The 16,267-nt window shown below is 39.5% G+C and overlaps 1 non-coding gene across 1 annotated transcript; it reads left to right on the forward strand.

Moving 5' to 3' along the window:
* Positions 1–12,682: 12,682 nt before the first annotated feature.
* LOC119245347 (small nucleolar RNA SNORD115) lies at positions 12,683–12,758 on the forward strand. Its single transcript, XR_005125283.1, has one exon. It is a non-coding gene; the product is annotated as a small nucleolar RNA SNORD115 (small nucleolar RNA).
* The last annotated feature ends 3,509 nt before the right edge of the window (positions 12,759–16,267 follow it).

A 16,267-nucleotide genomic window follows, 5' to 3' on the forward strand; every position in this document is an offset into this window, starting at 1 on the left:
CAGAATATATATGTACAGGAGTTTATGTTTGAAACTCAAGGTTCAAGTAATTAAGTAGATTTCCCAACAGATGTCTCCTTTTCTTTACCAAGGAACAGTTGCCTCTATTTTTTCCTGCTGATCCTGCTACAAAGTGGACATTCCATGTCTAACAGCAAAAAAACAGAAATTCAACCCTCGCTGGATCTGCATTTCCAGAATGACCTATGGTATGTATATTTCGTGGGAATTATATTGAGATGTACAGACTGCTTACTTGGGTCAATGAAGAGAAAAAATGGCTGAGGAGCTGTGATGGCCAAATAAAAATCTTGTAGGACCCATCTGAGGCCCAATTAAGTTCTGATCATTGGTAGCATGTTGAGGATCATTGTTTGCCTCCTTGACCAGTGACTGTGTGGCAAGAGGCAAAAAATTACTTGATCATATCTTGTGTAGCTCGCCTGGAAGATACACGTCAAGATATGGTCAGGGCTTAGATGTGTTTTTATAATTTTATATTCTCAAAACAATCCAACATCAGAGCCAATCCTTAGGTCTTTCATTCTTCTTGTGTGTCTGTCTTTCAGTGAGATGTTCTTTGAAGAATTTGTGGTAACTTCCGTTATGACAGGTGAGTGTTTGCCGTTATAGAGATCATATACAACTTGGGGCTCAGGGAGTTCCACCTATGCTCAACAAATATATTGCAAACAACTTTGTATCTGAAATGTATATATGGGTTTGATTTTTCCTTGAGTGTCAGCTCTGCAAGCTAGAGCTATGGACAATAGAAGTGTATCCTTAATGATGAAGTGGAGCAGACTGTAAAAATAGGTAATTTCTCTTCTGGGAACCCATTGTGAACTTTGAGGTGTGTGTGTACAAAGGTTGAGGAAGATAACTACTGGGAAATGTCTTGGTAATTCAGAATCAATTTCAGTAGGAAACTATCTGTCCACATTGTACAGTGGGTGAGAGTGAGTGTGACACGGGAGCTAATCTTTTCCATGAATGTCTCTTGGAAGACCCTGTTGAGTATTCATTCCAATGGCCAAAAGTCATCTTTTGACGTTCTTTATTCTTCACAATTTCAATTCACTTATTCTGGACTCCTGGTGATACCAGTTACTACTATGTAGTTCAATCTGTGTAGTGGACCCATGTTTGTCCTCTTGTATCCCAATTAAGCACCTCTACTTAAGAAAATATCCTTAAACAATGACATCAAGCTTTAAAATTATTTCTATGAACTTTTCTAGAATGATAAGGAGAATGTTGGTGCAAGTATAACATCCATTTTGTGATTACATAATGTGATAATCTCATACCTTAGTCATTTTCTCTCAGTACATGAGTTTGGGGCATATTTTAAGTGCTGTTTCTCTCATTGATATTTTCTTATATGTACATATTAATCATCAATATATTCATGCAGTCACATGTGTTAATTCATTTATTTTTTTCATTCATTTATTCTTTTATTTATTTATTTTAATGGTTAATGGGACTATAATGCTAGAGACAATATCAGAGATATTGTGTAGTTTTTTTTTTTTTTTTTTTTAAATATTAAATTTTATTTTTATATTCCCCCATACAATTGCAAACGCCCCATTCTGACCCAATCCTTCCCCTCCCGCCCCCCACCCCCCAAAAAGTGTCTTGGTTCAAGTTTTTGTTGATTTTGATTTTCACTTTCTTTATTCATTTTCCTGGTCCCTTATTTAAGTTTTCTAGATTCCTGCTATGAGTGAGACCATCCGTATTTTTCTTTTTCTTTTTGGCTTATTTCGCTGAGCATGATCCCTTCCAGTGCCATCCATGTTGCTGCAAATTGCATGTGTTTATCTTTTTTGAATGCTGAGTAATATTCCATGGTATATATGTACCACATCTTCTTGATCCAGTCATCTATTTTTGGGCATTTGGGCTGTTTCCAAAGCTTAGCTATTGTAAACAGTGCTGCTAAACATAGGAGTGCAGGTGCTCTTTGGAATTGATGTTTCTGTGTCCTTTGGGTAAATACCTAGGAGTGGAATTGCTGGATCAAATGGAAGCTCTATGTTTAGTAGGTCCAGAAATCTCCACACAGCTCTCCATAGTGGTTGGACCAGTTTGCACTCCCACCAACAGTGCACAAGAGTTCCTTTTTCTCCACATCCTCGCCAACATTTGTTGTTGCTAGTTTTTTTAATATGTGCCATTCTCACTGGTGTGAGATGGTATCTCATGGTAGTTTTGATTTGCATTTCCCTGATGACAAGTGATGTTGAACATTTTTTCATATGTCTGTTGGCCATTTGCATTTCCTCTTCAGAGAAGTTTCTTTTTAGCTCTTCTGCCCATTTTTTGACTGGATTATTTTCTTTGTTGTTGCTGAGTCTCATCAGCTCTTTGCAGATTTTTGTGATCAGTCCTTTATCATTAGTGTTGGGTGCAAAAATGTTCTCCCAGTTGGTGGGGTTTCTCTTTGTTTTGTTATTGTCTCTTTTGCTGTGCAGAAGCTCTTTAATTTGATGTAGTCCCAGCTGTTTATCTTTGTCTTCACTATCACTGCTTTGGGTGATGTGTCTGTAAAGATGTCTTTGATGTGCAAATCCCGTAGTGTTTCGCCTATATTTCCTTCTATGTATTTTATGGTTTCAGGTCTTATGTCTAGTTCTTTAATCCATTTTGAGTTGATTTTTGTGTATGGTGTGAGGTAGTGGTCAAGCTTCATTCTTTTGCATGTAGCGACCCAGTTTTCCCAGCACCATTTATTGAACAAACTTTCTTTGCTCCAATGCATAGTCTTTGCTCCTTTGTCAAAGATTAGTTGACCATAAATCTGTGGGTTTATTTCTGGATTTTCTATTCGATTCCATTGGTCTGTATGTCTGTTCTTGTTCCAATACCATGCAGTTTTGATGATTATGGCTTTGTAGTATAGTTTGAAGTCTGGGAGTGTGATGCCTCCATTTCCTTCTTTTTTTTTCAGTAGAGCTTTGGCTATTCGGGGTTTTTGGTGATTCCATATGAATTTCATCAATAATTGTTCTATTTCTTTGAAGAATGCCATTGAGATTTTGATTGGAATAGCATTGAATCTGTATATTGCTTTTGGTAGGATGGCCATTTTAATAATGTTTATTCTTCCAATCCATGAGCAGGGGATGTCTTTCCATTCTTTTGTGTCTTCTTCTATTTCTTTTAACAGTGTTTTATAGTTTTCTTTGTATAGGTCCTTTACCTCTTTTGTTAGATTTATTCCCAAATATTTGATTTTTTTTGTTTCGATAATAAAAGGGGTGGTTTTTTTGATTTCTTCTTCTTCAGATTTATTGTTTGTGTATAGGAAGGCTACTGACTTTTGCGTGTTGATTTTGTATCCTGCCACTTTACTGAATTGATTGATGAGTTGAATTAGTTTTTTCTGGAGATTTTTGGGGTTCTCTATGTATATTATCATATCATCTGCAAATAGTGATAGTTTGACTTCTTCTTTTCCTATTTGGATTCCTTGGATGTCTTTCTCTTGTCTTATTGCTCTGGCTAGGACTTCCAGTATACATTGAAAAGCAGTGGTGAGAGTGGACATCCTTGTCTTGTTCCAGATCTTAATGGAATTGCTTTCAGCTTTTCACCATTGAGAATGATACTGGCTGTTGGCTTGTCATAGATGGCCTTTATGATGTTGAGGTATGTTCCTTGTATCCCAAGAATTTCAAGGGCTTTTATCATGAATGGGTGTTGCACTTTGTCGAAAGCTTTCTCAGCATCTATTGATATTATCATATGGTTTTTATATTTCTTTTTGTTGATGTGTGTGTTGGATAACGTTGATTGATTTTCGGATGTTAAACCATCCTTGTGCCCCTGGAATGAATCCAACTTGGTCGTGGTGAATTATCTTATGGATACATTGTTGGATTCTGATAGCTAAAATTTTATTGAGGATTTTTGCATCAGTGTTCATTAGGGAGATTGGCCTATAGTTTTCCTTTTTTGTGTTGTCCTTATTCGGTTTTGGTATTAGTTGAATATTGGCCTCATAGAACGTGTTTGGTATTGTCCCTTCCTTCTCAATTTTTGGAAGAGTTTGTGAAGGGATAGGCACTAATTCGTCTCTGAATGTTTTGGTAGAATTCATTTGTAAATCCATCAGGTCCTGGGCTTTTGTTTTTGGGGAGGTTTTTGATTACCATTTCAATTTCGCTGCTTGTAATTGGTCTGTTTAGGTGTTCTATTTCTTCTTTATCTAGCTTTGGGTGATTGTAGAGTTGTAGGAATTTGTCCATCTCCTCTAGATTGTTGAACTTGTTTCCATATAACTGTTCATAGTAGTTACTAATTATTCTTTTGATTTTGCTGTCTGTGTCCTATTGTCCGTTGTGATTCTCCTCTTTCATTGATGTCCTGTGTATTGTGCTTCTCCCTTTTTCCTTTGTGAGCCTGGCTAGGGTTTGTCTATTTTATTATTTTTCAAAGAACCAGCTCTTGGTTTCATTGATCTTTTGGATTGTTTTTTTAGTTCAATTTCATTTATTTCTGCTTTGGTTTTATTATTTCTTTCTTCTACTGGTTTTGGGTTTTTTGTTGTTCTTTTTCTAGATCTTTGAGCTTCGAGATTAGGTTGTTCTGAGTTCTTTCTTGTTTTTTGATGTGAGCTTCTATTGCTATATATTTTCCTCTTATTACTGCTTTTGCTGCATCCCATACATTAGGATATTGGTGTCCTCCTTGTCATTCAATTCAAAGAATTTTTTAATTTCTTCTTTGATCTCCTCGTTAGTCCAGTGGTCTTCCAGTAGTGTGGTTTTTAATCTCCATGAGGTAGGATAGTTCCTTGCCTTCTTTTTATGATTTATTTCTAGTTTGATGCCTTCGTGGTCAGAAAAGATGGTTGGTATGATTTCAATCTTGGTGTATCTGTTGATGTTTGTCTTGTGCCCCAGTATGTGATCGATCCTGGAGAATGATCCGTGTGCGCTTGAGAAAAATGTGTACTCCGTTTTTTTTGGGTTTAGTGTTCTATAGATGTCTGTTAAGCCCAAATGCTCTAGGTCCTATTTAGAGCTTTAGTTTCTTTACTTATTTTTGTCTTGTTGTTATCTATCCATTGTTGATAGTGGTGTGTTGAAGTCTCCCACTACGTATGTGTTTTCTCTGATGTCTGTTTTCAGAGAGGACAACAGTTGTCTGATATATTTTGGTGCTCTTTCGTTTGGTGAGTATATGTTAATGAGTGTTATTTCTTCTTGAAGTATTGTCCCCTTAATCATAATGTAGTGACCATTGGGGTCTCTTTTTATTTTTTTGGGTTTGAAGTCTGTTTTATCTGATATAAGTATAGCTGTTCCTGCTTTCTTTTTTGGCCCATTTGCTTGTAGGATTGTTTTCCATCCTTGACTTTGAGCCTTTTTATCTTTTGTAGCTAAATGTGTTTCCTGGAGACAGCAAAAGTTGGGTTTGTTTCTTAATCCAGGCTGCAACTCTGTTTCTTTTTATTGAAGAGTTTAGTCCATTTACATTAGAGTTAATATTGATATGTTAGCATCTGTATTTGCCATTATGTTGTCTTTCTTTGATTTTATTATTTATTCTTTTAATAACTTTTTTTTTTGGTCTTCTTTCGTTGTTATTCGTCCCTCTGAGGTTCTGGCTTTAGGATTCCTTGTAGTATTTTTTGGAGTGGGGGTTTAGTCGTAATGAAATTCCGGAGTTTCTCTTTGTCTGGGAAGGTCCATATTCTTTCTTCATGGAGGAAAGAGAGCTTTGCGGGATAGAGTATTCTTGGTTGGTATCTGTTGTCTTGGAGTCTGTTGACTATGTCCCTCCACTCTCTCCTTGCCCGTAGTGTTTCTTCAGAGAAGTCTGATGTCAGCCTGATTGGTTTCCTTTGAATGTTATCTGTTTCTTCCCTCTTGTCAGCTTCATTATTTTTTCCTTGTCCTGGATTCTTGGGAGCTTTACTATTATGTGTCTTGCTCTGTTTTTCCTTTCGTCGTGGAAGTTTGGTGTTCTTCTTGCTTCTTGTATATCAATTTTCAGCTCCTTCTTCGCATTTGGGAAGTTCTCTTCAATTATCTCCTGGAATATTTTCTCTGTTCCTACATCTCTCTCCTCTCCTTCTGGAATTCCTATAACTCTTATATTTCCTTTCCTCATGGAGTCAGATAGTTCCCGAAGTCTTTCTTCATTCTTTTTCCTTCGTACTTCTCTTTCCTTTTCTGTTTTGGTTCTTTTTATTTCTATTTCTGTGTCTTCAAGAGTACTTATTCGTTCTTCCATTTCATCTATTCTGCTTTCACTGCTTTTCCCAGAGTTCTTTAGTTCCTCCATTAATTCTTTGATCTCCTGCATTTCTTTTACTTCCCTCTTTAGGGACTCTATTTCCTTCTTCTGATCTATCACTTTTTTAATCATGGCAATTTTAAATTCTCTTTCTGGAAGGCTCATAAGTTCTTCCAAGTTGCTGTCGTTGCAATCTGGGGAGTGGTTTTCTTTTTGTGGGGTGCTTCTTCCTGAGGAGTGTTAGGTTGCGTGTGGTTCTTCTACTCCCTACTGTCTGTTTTCTAATTTGTCGTATGCGTTGGGACACTGTGTTGCTCGGACTGACTGGCATCTTGGGTGAACGTCTCCGCTACCCTCTGGCTCTTCCAGGAGCCATCTCTGTCTTCTGGGGGAGCTTTCTGCTGGTTTTAGGCAGTTTTTACTGAAGAAATGTCCCTGTTCTAAAATGGCAAAGCGGGATGCAGTCCCTGCGCCTCCAGTTTCAGGCACACTCTTCTGCGCCCCGGTCTGCCCCGGACGTGGGTGCCTGCTCCTCTGTGGGCTCAGACTGCTGGTCGGAAGGGCCTGGCGGGGGTGGGCTAACTTCCCGGCTGGCCACTGGGTCCTCTAGAAGCCTTCTGCCCTTTTCAAGCAGTCTTAAGAAATTTCCTGTTCTATGGGGTGTTAGTGACTTTTTTTTCCTGGTCGCTAGGTGGCGCCAGAGATCTCTCCTATTGTCCTTGGGGGGCTGTTTTTCGCCCCCCCCATCCCGTGGGACAGGGAACAGAGCGGGAATGGTAGGGTAAACCTCAACAGCTTTGGGGTGCTGTGTCTGCCTTGTGCCCCACCGTCGTGGAGAACCCACGCCCCGAATTTTCGTGCCCCGGGTCTCAGTTCAAAGCCCTCAGTTCCAGGACGCGGGCTGTAGCCCAGTTCAGTGGCGCGGGAATGGCGCCTTTTGCACTGCTCCCGTGCCTGGGCGCCTGGTTCCTGCTTACTCAGGGAGGGACGTTCACCTCAGTGAGGACCTCTGCGCGTCTCCCCGCAAGCCTAGGTCGCAGGCGCGGGTACCTGGGCAGCCGCGATCCAGGTCTGCATTTGCTTTTCAAGCGCGCCGTTTTTTCCGCGCAAGCTTACCGGCAGCCCGGGCTGTGTGCGCATCTGCCGGGGTCTTTGTTCTTCTCTAATGGTGCCCGGAGCCGTTCGCTCACCGCCGCGGCAAATCCTGCAGGGTTCGTTTTTTTTTTGCTTTTTTTTGATAGATGTCCTTCTTCACTCTACATAGAAACTGTCGCCTTGAGTAGCCAATATGCATGCTGATCCTGGACAAATTTGCATCAATAACTTCCAGCAACAGGAAGACACACAAAAACTCAAAAATACCTGTATCCCATTCTGCATAATTCAACTGTGGTAAGCATATATAGGTGCAAGTGTATCAGAGCCTACAAAATAACTTGTTTGGGTCAATGATGAGAATGCTTAATGGCTTAAGAGAGATGGTGACCAAAAATCTCTTGCAGGTATCATCTGAGGCCCAATAGATTACTCTCCTGCAGCAAGATCGTTGAATTATATTTCCTTGTGCTTGAAATGATATCTTGTTTGAAGTAAACAACTGATTAAGGAAACCCTGTGTGGCTCTGCCAGGCTAAAGGATTCACATGGTGAAGGCCTGCTTATAGTGTAGCTTGTGTTTTAATCCAAACCTCCAATGGCCCCATTGGGTTCATTTTTAGCTGTTTCTCTCTTTGTGCCTTTCAGTGAGATGTTCTGTGGAAGGTCTCACCATGTGATTAATCATCTGAATGACTTCCATGTCTGTCCTCTTAGCTAGAGACCTGTATCACATAACTTCTGCATGAGACCTGTGTTAAGGCAATAGGGAACTACAGTCCCACCTGTGGTGATTTATCAGTGTGTCTGCCATAGTGATTGCAACTTTGGACAGCCAAACCATATGCTATAACTTATGTGGTTATCATACTATAAGCGAAAGAATATTATTCTGGTCCCCCATGTTGCATTCACACTTCGGTGAAGAAATTTGAGGTCAGTAAGTCAGATGTACTTAAGATATGGCAACTGTCGTGTTCTGCATTCATATCTCAGAAAAAATTCTGATAGCGAGGAATTAAGCATGATATCTAGAAGATAATATTGAGAAATGTAGCCATGCATGGCTCTTAGCTTAAGGTCCCAGAATGGACTTGTTTATGTCCATAACTCCTGACTGGTCTTTGATTTAGTACGTAGCAAGCCAGACCATTTTTTTTCTTTTTACCTATTTTTTCTTTTTACAACAGAACCGGCACCCTTAAATGCTGGTATCCCAAGCAAGAATACCACTACATCAGGTGTGAATCTCTAGCATGAAGTGGGGGATATGGGTGACTGGTGTGGAGCTCTGCATGAGAGAGAGGAGATCCAGATATGAGTGGAGAATATGGGTGATTGGTGGATGGGTGCGTAAAGGTGACTACATGTAGTATGAGATACACCTGAGTAGAGAAACCCTATATTTCCAAAGCATTAACTAGGATATAAACTAATGATCCCTTAATAAATGATAAATAAATAAAAATTAAGTCCTATTATGCCAAAAACAAATGTCTTAAGAATCCTTAGAGCCCTGATTTCATCTCCATTGTGATATGACTTTAGCCCGAAGTAGGGGAATGGAAACATATTCCATTTGTTGTTTGGATATGTTATCAGTATTGTGAGGGCTTTGTGTAAGAGAATGAGTTTTGGGGACCAGTGTTGACATGGGCCATGCTAGAGCTTGTCTGATGAGTGGAGGATAGACTATATATAGGATTCCTAATAACAGTTTGCTATGATTTAATTCCAAGATCATTTTTCATGTGCCCATGGCCATTAAGCCCTGCCTTGTATCTAACTACTACATTTTGAGTGTATAGACAAGATATGAGCCTGTGGAGTTACTGGGAAGTGTATTATCTGACACCTACAGAGGGGAAACTGTGCGTTGGGAGAAGCCTTTGTGCTGGGCCTCTGTGAAAAAGGGATATCAGGAGTTCTTGGCCTCCTATATGTTCCTTAGTGATAAGTTGACTGATATGTTAAATGTATTTTGTATTTCATCAGTGTTTATGTGTTCCTCTTATAAGCCTTCGTTCTTCCTTTGTATACTGATTTATTGAATAGAGTTATAGCTGCAGGAGTTCATACTTGGGTGCTATTCTCAAGTAATTGAGTAGATTTCCTGATATCTGTCTTCCTTCTCTACCAAGGAACTGTTGCTCCACAGATGTCCTTTTTTCCTGCTGATCCTGCTACAAAGGAGACAGTCACGTGTCCAACAATGAAGACACAGAAATTCAACCCTCATTGGATCTGCATTTCCAGAATGGGCTATGGTATGTGTATATCATGGGAATCTTATTGAGATGTGCAGATTGCTGACTTGGGTCAATGAAGAGAAAAAATGGCTGAGGAGCTGTGATGGCCAAATAAAATCTTGTAGGACCCATCTGAGGCCCAATTAAGTCCTGATCCTTGGCAGCATGTTGAGGATCATTGTTTGCCTCCTTGACCAGTGTGCGCTGTGGTTGGAGGCAGACAATTGCTTGAGCACATCTTGTGTGGAGCTACCTGGACTGTGGGTGGTGACACGTGCTCAGGGTTTAGGCATGTTATTGTAATCGCTGTGTAAAAGCATTCCACTATCAGAGCTTTTTCTAAGATATTTTATTCTTCTTGTGTGTCTGTCAATCCTTCAGTGAGATGAACCTTGAAGAATTTTCTGTGGCCTCAATTATCACAGGTGAGTGTTTTTCTTTCATTGTAGCTAGAGATCAGACACAGCATGGGTCTTAGGAGTCTAGTCTTAGGTCAACAAGTATATTGCACACAACTTTCTGTCTGAAATATACGTATGGGTTTGATTTCACCTTAAAATCAGCCCTGAATGCTAAAGTTATAGATGGTAAACGTGTATCCTTAATGCTGAAATGGAGAAGATTGTAAAGGCAGGTAATTTCTTCTCTGAGAACCCATTCATACTGAGGTGTGTGTATCCAAAAGTTGAGGCCAGCAGCTCTAATATGCATAAAGAAAGATAACTGCTGCTAAATACATTGTTGTCTCAGAATCAATATGCCTGTCCATGTTGCAGAAAGAATTGAGGGTGTGGGTAAGATACAGAGCTAATCTGTTCCAAGCTGTCTTTTGGAAGACCCTGTTGAGTATTCATTCCAAAGGCCAAAAGTCATCTCTTGGCATTCGTAAATATTCGCCATTTAAATTTACTTATCCTGGGATCTTGGTAGTGCCATTTATTTCTATGTAGCTCAATCTGTATTGCGGACCTAAGTTCATCCACTTGAATCCCAGTTACAGTTATTCTGCTCAAGAAAAGATGCAAAGGCAGCAAGCTATAAAATCCCCCCCCCCTTTTTTTAGAAAGATGATGAGAACGTTGGGGAAAGTTTTCTCTCCCCTATGATCATGTAATGAAACCCACTCAAAATTTAGTCATTTGTTTTTCTCCATTATTTTTTGAAAGAGGCCACAATAGGGGCATATTCTTATTCTGTTTTTGCCATTGATGCTTTCTTAAATGTATACATATATCTGTAGTAGTTCATGCTAGAGGAATGAGTTCTCAAGTGATTGAGTAGATTTCCTGATAGCTGTCTTCCTCATCTCTACCAAAGAACTGTCGCCCCTAAAGAACTCCTTCTGTGCTGCTGACCCTGGCACAAAGAAGACAGACACGTGTCCAACAGTGAAAACTCAGATATCCAACCCTCCTTGGGTCTGATTTCCAGAATAAGCTATGGTAAGTTTATTTAATGAAAATAGTATTGAAATATCTTATCTGGGTCAATGAAGAGAAAAAATGGCTGAGGAGCTGTGATGGCCAAATAAAATCTTGTAGGACCCATCTGAGGCCCAATTATGTCTTGATCCTTACAGTATGTTGAGGATCATTGTCTGCCACATTGAACAAAATACTTCACGGTTGGGGCAGACAATTGCTTGAGCACATCTTGTGTGGAGCTACCTGGACTGTGGGTGGTCACCTATTAAGATATGCTCAGCATTAAGACATATTTTGTAATCTAAGTATTCTCAAAGCAGTCCCTTAGAGCCAGCCCTTAGATCTTTTATTCTTCTTGTGTTTCTATCAATCTTTCAGTGGGATGATCTTTGAAGATTTTGCTGTGGCCTCAGTTATACAGGTGAGTGTTTGTCTCATCATAGGTAGAGATCTCACACTACATGGGACTCAGGGACAATCTAGCCTATGCTCAATAAGTGTATTTCAGGCAACTTTGTATCTGAAATACATAGATGTGTTTGATTTCTTCTTGAGTGTCAACTCTGCAAGCTAGAGCTATGGACAGTGGAAGTGTATCCTTAATGATGAAGTGAAAACAGTCTGTAAAAATAGGTAATTTTCCTCTGGGAACACATTGTGTACATTGAGGTGTTAAAGCCAATAACTCAAGTATGTTTGAGGGAAGATAACTGCTGAGAAATGTACTGGTGTCTCAGAATCAATTTCTATTTGAAGGTATATGTTCATGGTGTGGAATAGTTGAGGTGAGGGTGAGACACAGGAGCTAATCTGTTCCATGGATGTCTCTTGGAAAACCCTGTCGAGTATTCATTCCATGGGCCAAAAGTCATCTCTTGGCATTATTAAATAGTCACCATTTCAATCCAATTCTCTGGGGCTCTTAGTGACAACAGTATTACTAAGTAAACTCAATCTGTATAGTGGACCCAAGTTCATCCTCTTGTAGCCCAATTAAGTCCCTCTACTCAATTAAAAAAATGCTTAAACAATGACATCAAGCTTTAAAATTCTCTATGACCTTTTCTAGAATGATAATGAGGACATTGGTGCAAGTATAACATCCATTATGTGATCATGTAATGAGATCCTCTCATAAATTAGTCATTTGTTCTTAGTCCATAAGTTTAAGAAGGAGGTCTCATTGGGGCAGATTCTTAGTTCTGTTTCTCTCATTGATATTCTTAAATGTGTGTGTGTGTGTATATATATATATATGTATGTATATTTATACACATATGTGTATATATATACACATACACATACACATGCATATGTGTATACATATATTCATGCATTCGTTTATATGTTTACTCATTCATTTCTTTATTCATTCATTTATCCCTTAATATATTTATTTTAATTTACAATGAGAATGTAATGGATTTACATTATAAAGACACAATTCCAGAGAGGTTGAGTGGATCTTTTGATAGCTATCCATCTTCATTCTACCTAGAAACTGTCACCTTGATGTGATCCTGGGCAAATTTGCTTCCATAACTTCCAGCAACAGGACGACACAAAAACTCAAAAACACCTGTATTCCATTCTGCAGAATCCAGCTGTGGTAAGCATTTTTAGGTGCAAGTGTATAAAAACCTACAGAATAACTTATTTGGGTCAATGATGAGAACTCTTAATGGCTTAAGAGAGATGGTGACCAAAAATCTCTTACAGGTGTCATCTGAGGCCCAATAGGCTACTCTCCTGTGGCAGTGTTTGAGATGTAATTTCCTTATGTTGGATTGTATTTTGTTTGGGATAAACAATTGCTTGAGCAAATTCTGCCAAGCTATTGGCTTCCCATGGTAAAGACCTGCTCATGGTGTAGCTTCTGTTCTCAATCCATACCTCATTGTTGAAGGCTCCATTCCTTAGCTTTGTTTCTCTCTGTGTCTTTCAGTGACATGTTATGTGGAGGGTTTCACCACGGGCTTCATCATTTGAGGTGAGTGGATTTCTGCCTTCTAGAGTGAGACCAGGGTCACACGACTCCTGCGTGAGACCATTGTTAAGGTAATATCTAGCTTGTACACCTATTGGGAACTTCATTCCCACTTGTGGTGATTGTCTCACGACTGTCTGCTATGTAGGATTGCCACTATAGACAGCCAAGATTTATCCTATACCTTTCATGGTGATCACACTGTAAGAGAAGGAAATACTTATTGCCTTGTTTCCTATTGCACTATTCATGCTTGAGTTTTGAAAGTTTGAGGTCAGTTAGCCAAACATATTTATAATATGGTAGCTCTGTGTTATGTGTTATTGTTGTAGAAAGAATTCTTATAGTGAGGATATGCCCATGATAGCCAGAAGATGATAATCAGAAATGTATCCAATCATGGTTCTTTTTTTTTTTTTTTAAATCTTTTTATTTTTTTTTTTTTATAGAGGCATGTTTTATTTATTTATTTTGTTTGTTTGTTTGTTTTGTTTATACATGCACTGGGTACAGTCAGAAGCGCGGGAGGGTGAGAGAATTCACCAGAGCCAGAGCGGGGAGCAGAGCAGGCAGAAGGACCGAAGTACACTGCTGAGGGGAGCAGCGGGCGGCAGGAGAGGTCTGCGCGCCATGTGGGATCCTCCGCCGGTGGCCGGGGAGCAGCCGGGGATCGAACCGGCGCCGCAGAGGCTGCGGGCAGCCTCGCAACCCAGCGCTCAACCGCTGCGCCACCGGGGAGGCCCCCAATCATGGTTCTTAGTTGTAGGACTATTTGAAATACTAGCTTCCCGAATGACAAACCCTCTACATGGATTGGAATTCAGTCAAAAAAAAATCCTGTACTCCTGGTAATGACCATTATTTCTGATGTGTCTTTGATTTAGTATATCACAATTCAGACCAGTTGTTCTTCACAATCAGACAAACACCCTTAAATGATCGCATCCTTACCAGGAAATACCATTTTTAAATGTGTTATACCCAGAAAAAGAGGGGTGTGTGTGAGATCTGTGTGGGGAGAGAGCACACTAGGCTATTTTGGAGGAATATGGGTGTTTGGGGGGTGGGTGCTATAAGGTGATTACATATCAGGGGGAAATCCTGTACTTCTAAAACACTAATGAGTATGTTAAACAATGGTACATTAATAAATAATAGGGACTCCCTGGTGGCACAAGGGGTTAAGTACAGCACTATGAAGCTATCCAGGGCCTCTGCAGCATGAGTTCGATCCCCAGCTGGCCAGGGAGATACCCACATGGTGCAGCATGTTTTGCCCGCTGCTCCCCTCAGCAGTGTTTTCAGTCAATCTGCCTGTTCTGCTCCCCACTCTGTCTCTGGTGAATCCTCTCACCCTCCTGCACCTCTGCCCTATATCCCAGTTCTTGTATGCATAAATAAATAAATCTTTAAAAAATAAATACATTTAAAATAATTCTTACTTATAAGAAAAGAAATTGTATTAAAAATCCTCAAATCCCTGATTTGATCTGCATTGTGTTATGACTTTTGCTTGATGTACTGAGTGGAAATTGATCCCAATGGTGGAATATTTATATTGATGATTAGTATATTTTGCCAGGGTTTGTTAGGGACTTTGCAAAACAATAATTAGTTTGAGGAACCAGTACTGAAATGAAACATGCTAGAGTTTCCCTGCATTAAAGGAGGTGGGCATTTATTCATGTTTCCTGATATCAGTTTGCTAAAGAATTAATTGCAAGATCACTTTTCATATCCCCATAGCATTAAGTTCCATCGAGTATTCTAACTACTCCCTGTTTAGTTCATAGACAAGAAATGAGACTGAGGAATTACTGGGAAGTGCATTATCTGACACATTCAGAGGGGAAACTGTGTGATTGGAGAAGCTTATGTGCTGGGCTTCTTTGAAAAGGGAAGTCAGGAGTTTTTGGCCTCCTATATGGATCCTTATTGATTAATTGATGTATATGTTAAATGTATTTTGCTTCTTCAGTCTTTGTGTTATTGTTGTATGTATTTATTCAATATCTACATATTGATTTATTAAATGGTATTTATGATTTATTAAATAGTATTTATTGAGCTTGAGGCATGATTCTCAAGTGATTGAGCAGATTTCCTGACACCTATATTTCTCATCTCTACCAAGGAACTGTTTCCCTAAAGATCTCTACTGTCTCACTGACCCTGGCACAAGAGAAGACAATCGTGTATCCTGTAGCCAATTCACATGATTTCAACCTTCCTTGCATCTGCTTTTCCAGAATCAGCTATGGTATGTATATTTAAAGGGAATCATATTGAGATGTGCAGACTGCTTACTTGGGTCAATGAAGAGAAAAAATGGCTGAGGAGCTGTGATGGCCAAATAAAATCTTGTAGGACCCATCTGAGGCCCAATGAAGTCCTGATCCTTGGCAGCATGTTGAGGATCATTGTTTGCTTCCTTGACCAGTGTGTGCTGTGATTTGGAGGCAGACAATTGCTTGAGCACATCTTGTGTGACTCTATTTGCAGTATAGGTGGAATTCACATGATTTCCTAATCTGTATGTTCTCAAATCGTCCACCATCAGAGCCATTCCTTAGTTCTTTTATGCTTCTTGTGTGTCTATTTTTCAGTGAGATGTTCTTTGGAGAACTTGCTGTGGCCTCAATTATCATAGGTGAGTGTTTGCCTAACATCATAGGTAGAGATCACACCCAACACTGGACTCAGGAATTTCAGTCCCACCTGTGGTAATTTCTCATGAGTGTCCACCATGAAAAATTGCAATTCTGGACAGTTAAGCCTTATCCTATACCTTACATGGTCATCACACTCTAAGTGGAGGAAATATTTATTGTTCTGATCCCCCATGCTGCATTCACACTTAAGTGAACAAAGTCAAACATTCTTAAGATATAGTAACTGCTGTGTTCTGCATTAGTTTGTCAGGATTTGTAAGGGACTTTGCAAAACTGAAATTGGTTGTGGGGGACTAATTATGAAATTGGCCATATTAGAGCTTGCCTCCATGAGTGAAGGTGAACACATATTCACATTCCCTAGTACCAGTTTTTCTAATGAATTAATTCCAAGATCATTTTTCATATACTTTTGAGCATTAAACACCATCTAATATTTTTTATATTTATTTACTTATTTTGTAGAAGAACTGGGGTGTAAGCCGGAGTTGTAGGGCCAGGAGTGGGGCATGGTGAAAAGATTTACTAAAGACAGAGTGGGGAGAAGAACCGGCAGATCTACTGAATACACTGCTAGGAGAAGCA

This window comes from Talpa occidentalis, unplaced genomic scaffold, assembly GCF_014898055.3.
Source record: "Talpa occidentalis isolate TD23 unplaced genomic scaffold, MPIMG_talOcc4v2.1 talOcc4.14, whole genome shotgun sequence".
Taxonomy (NCBI): Eukaryota; Metazoa; Chordata; class Mammalia; order Eulipotyphla; family Talpidae; genus Talpa; species Talpa occidentalis.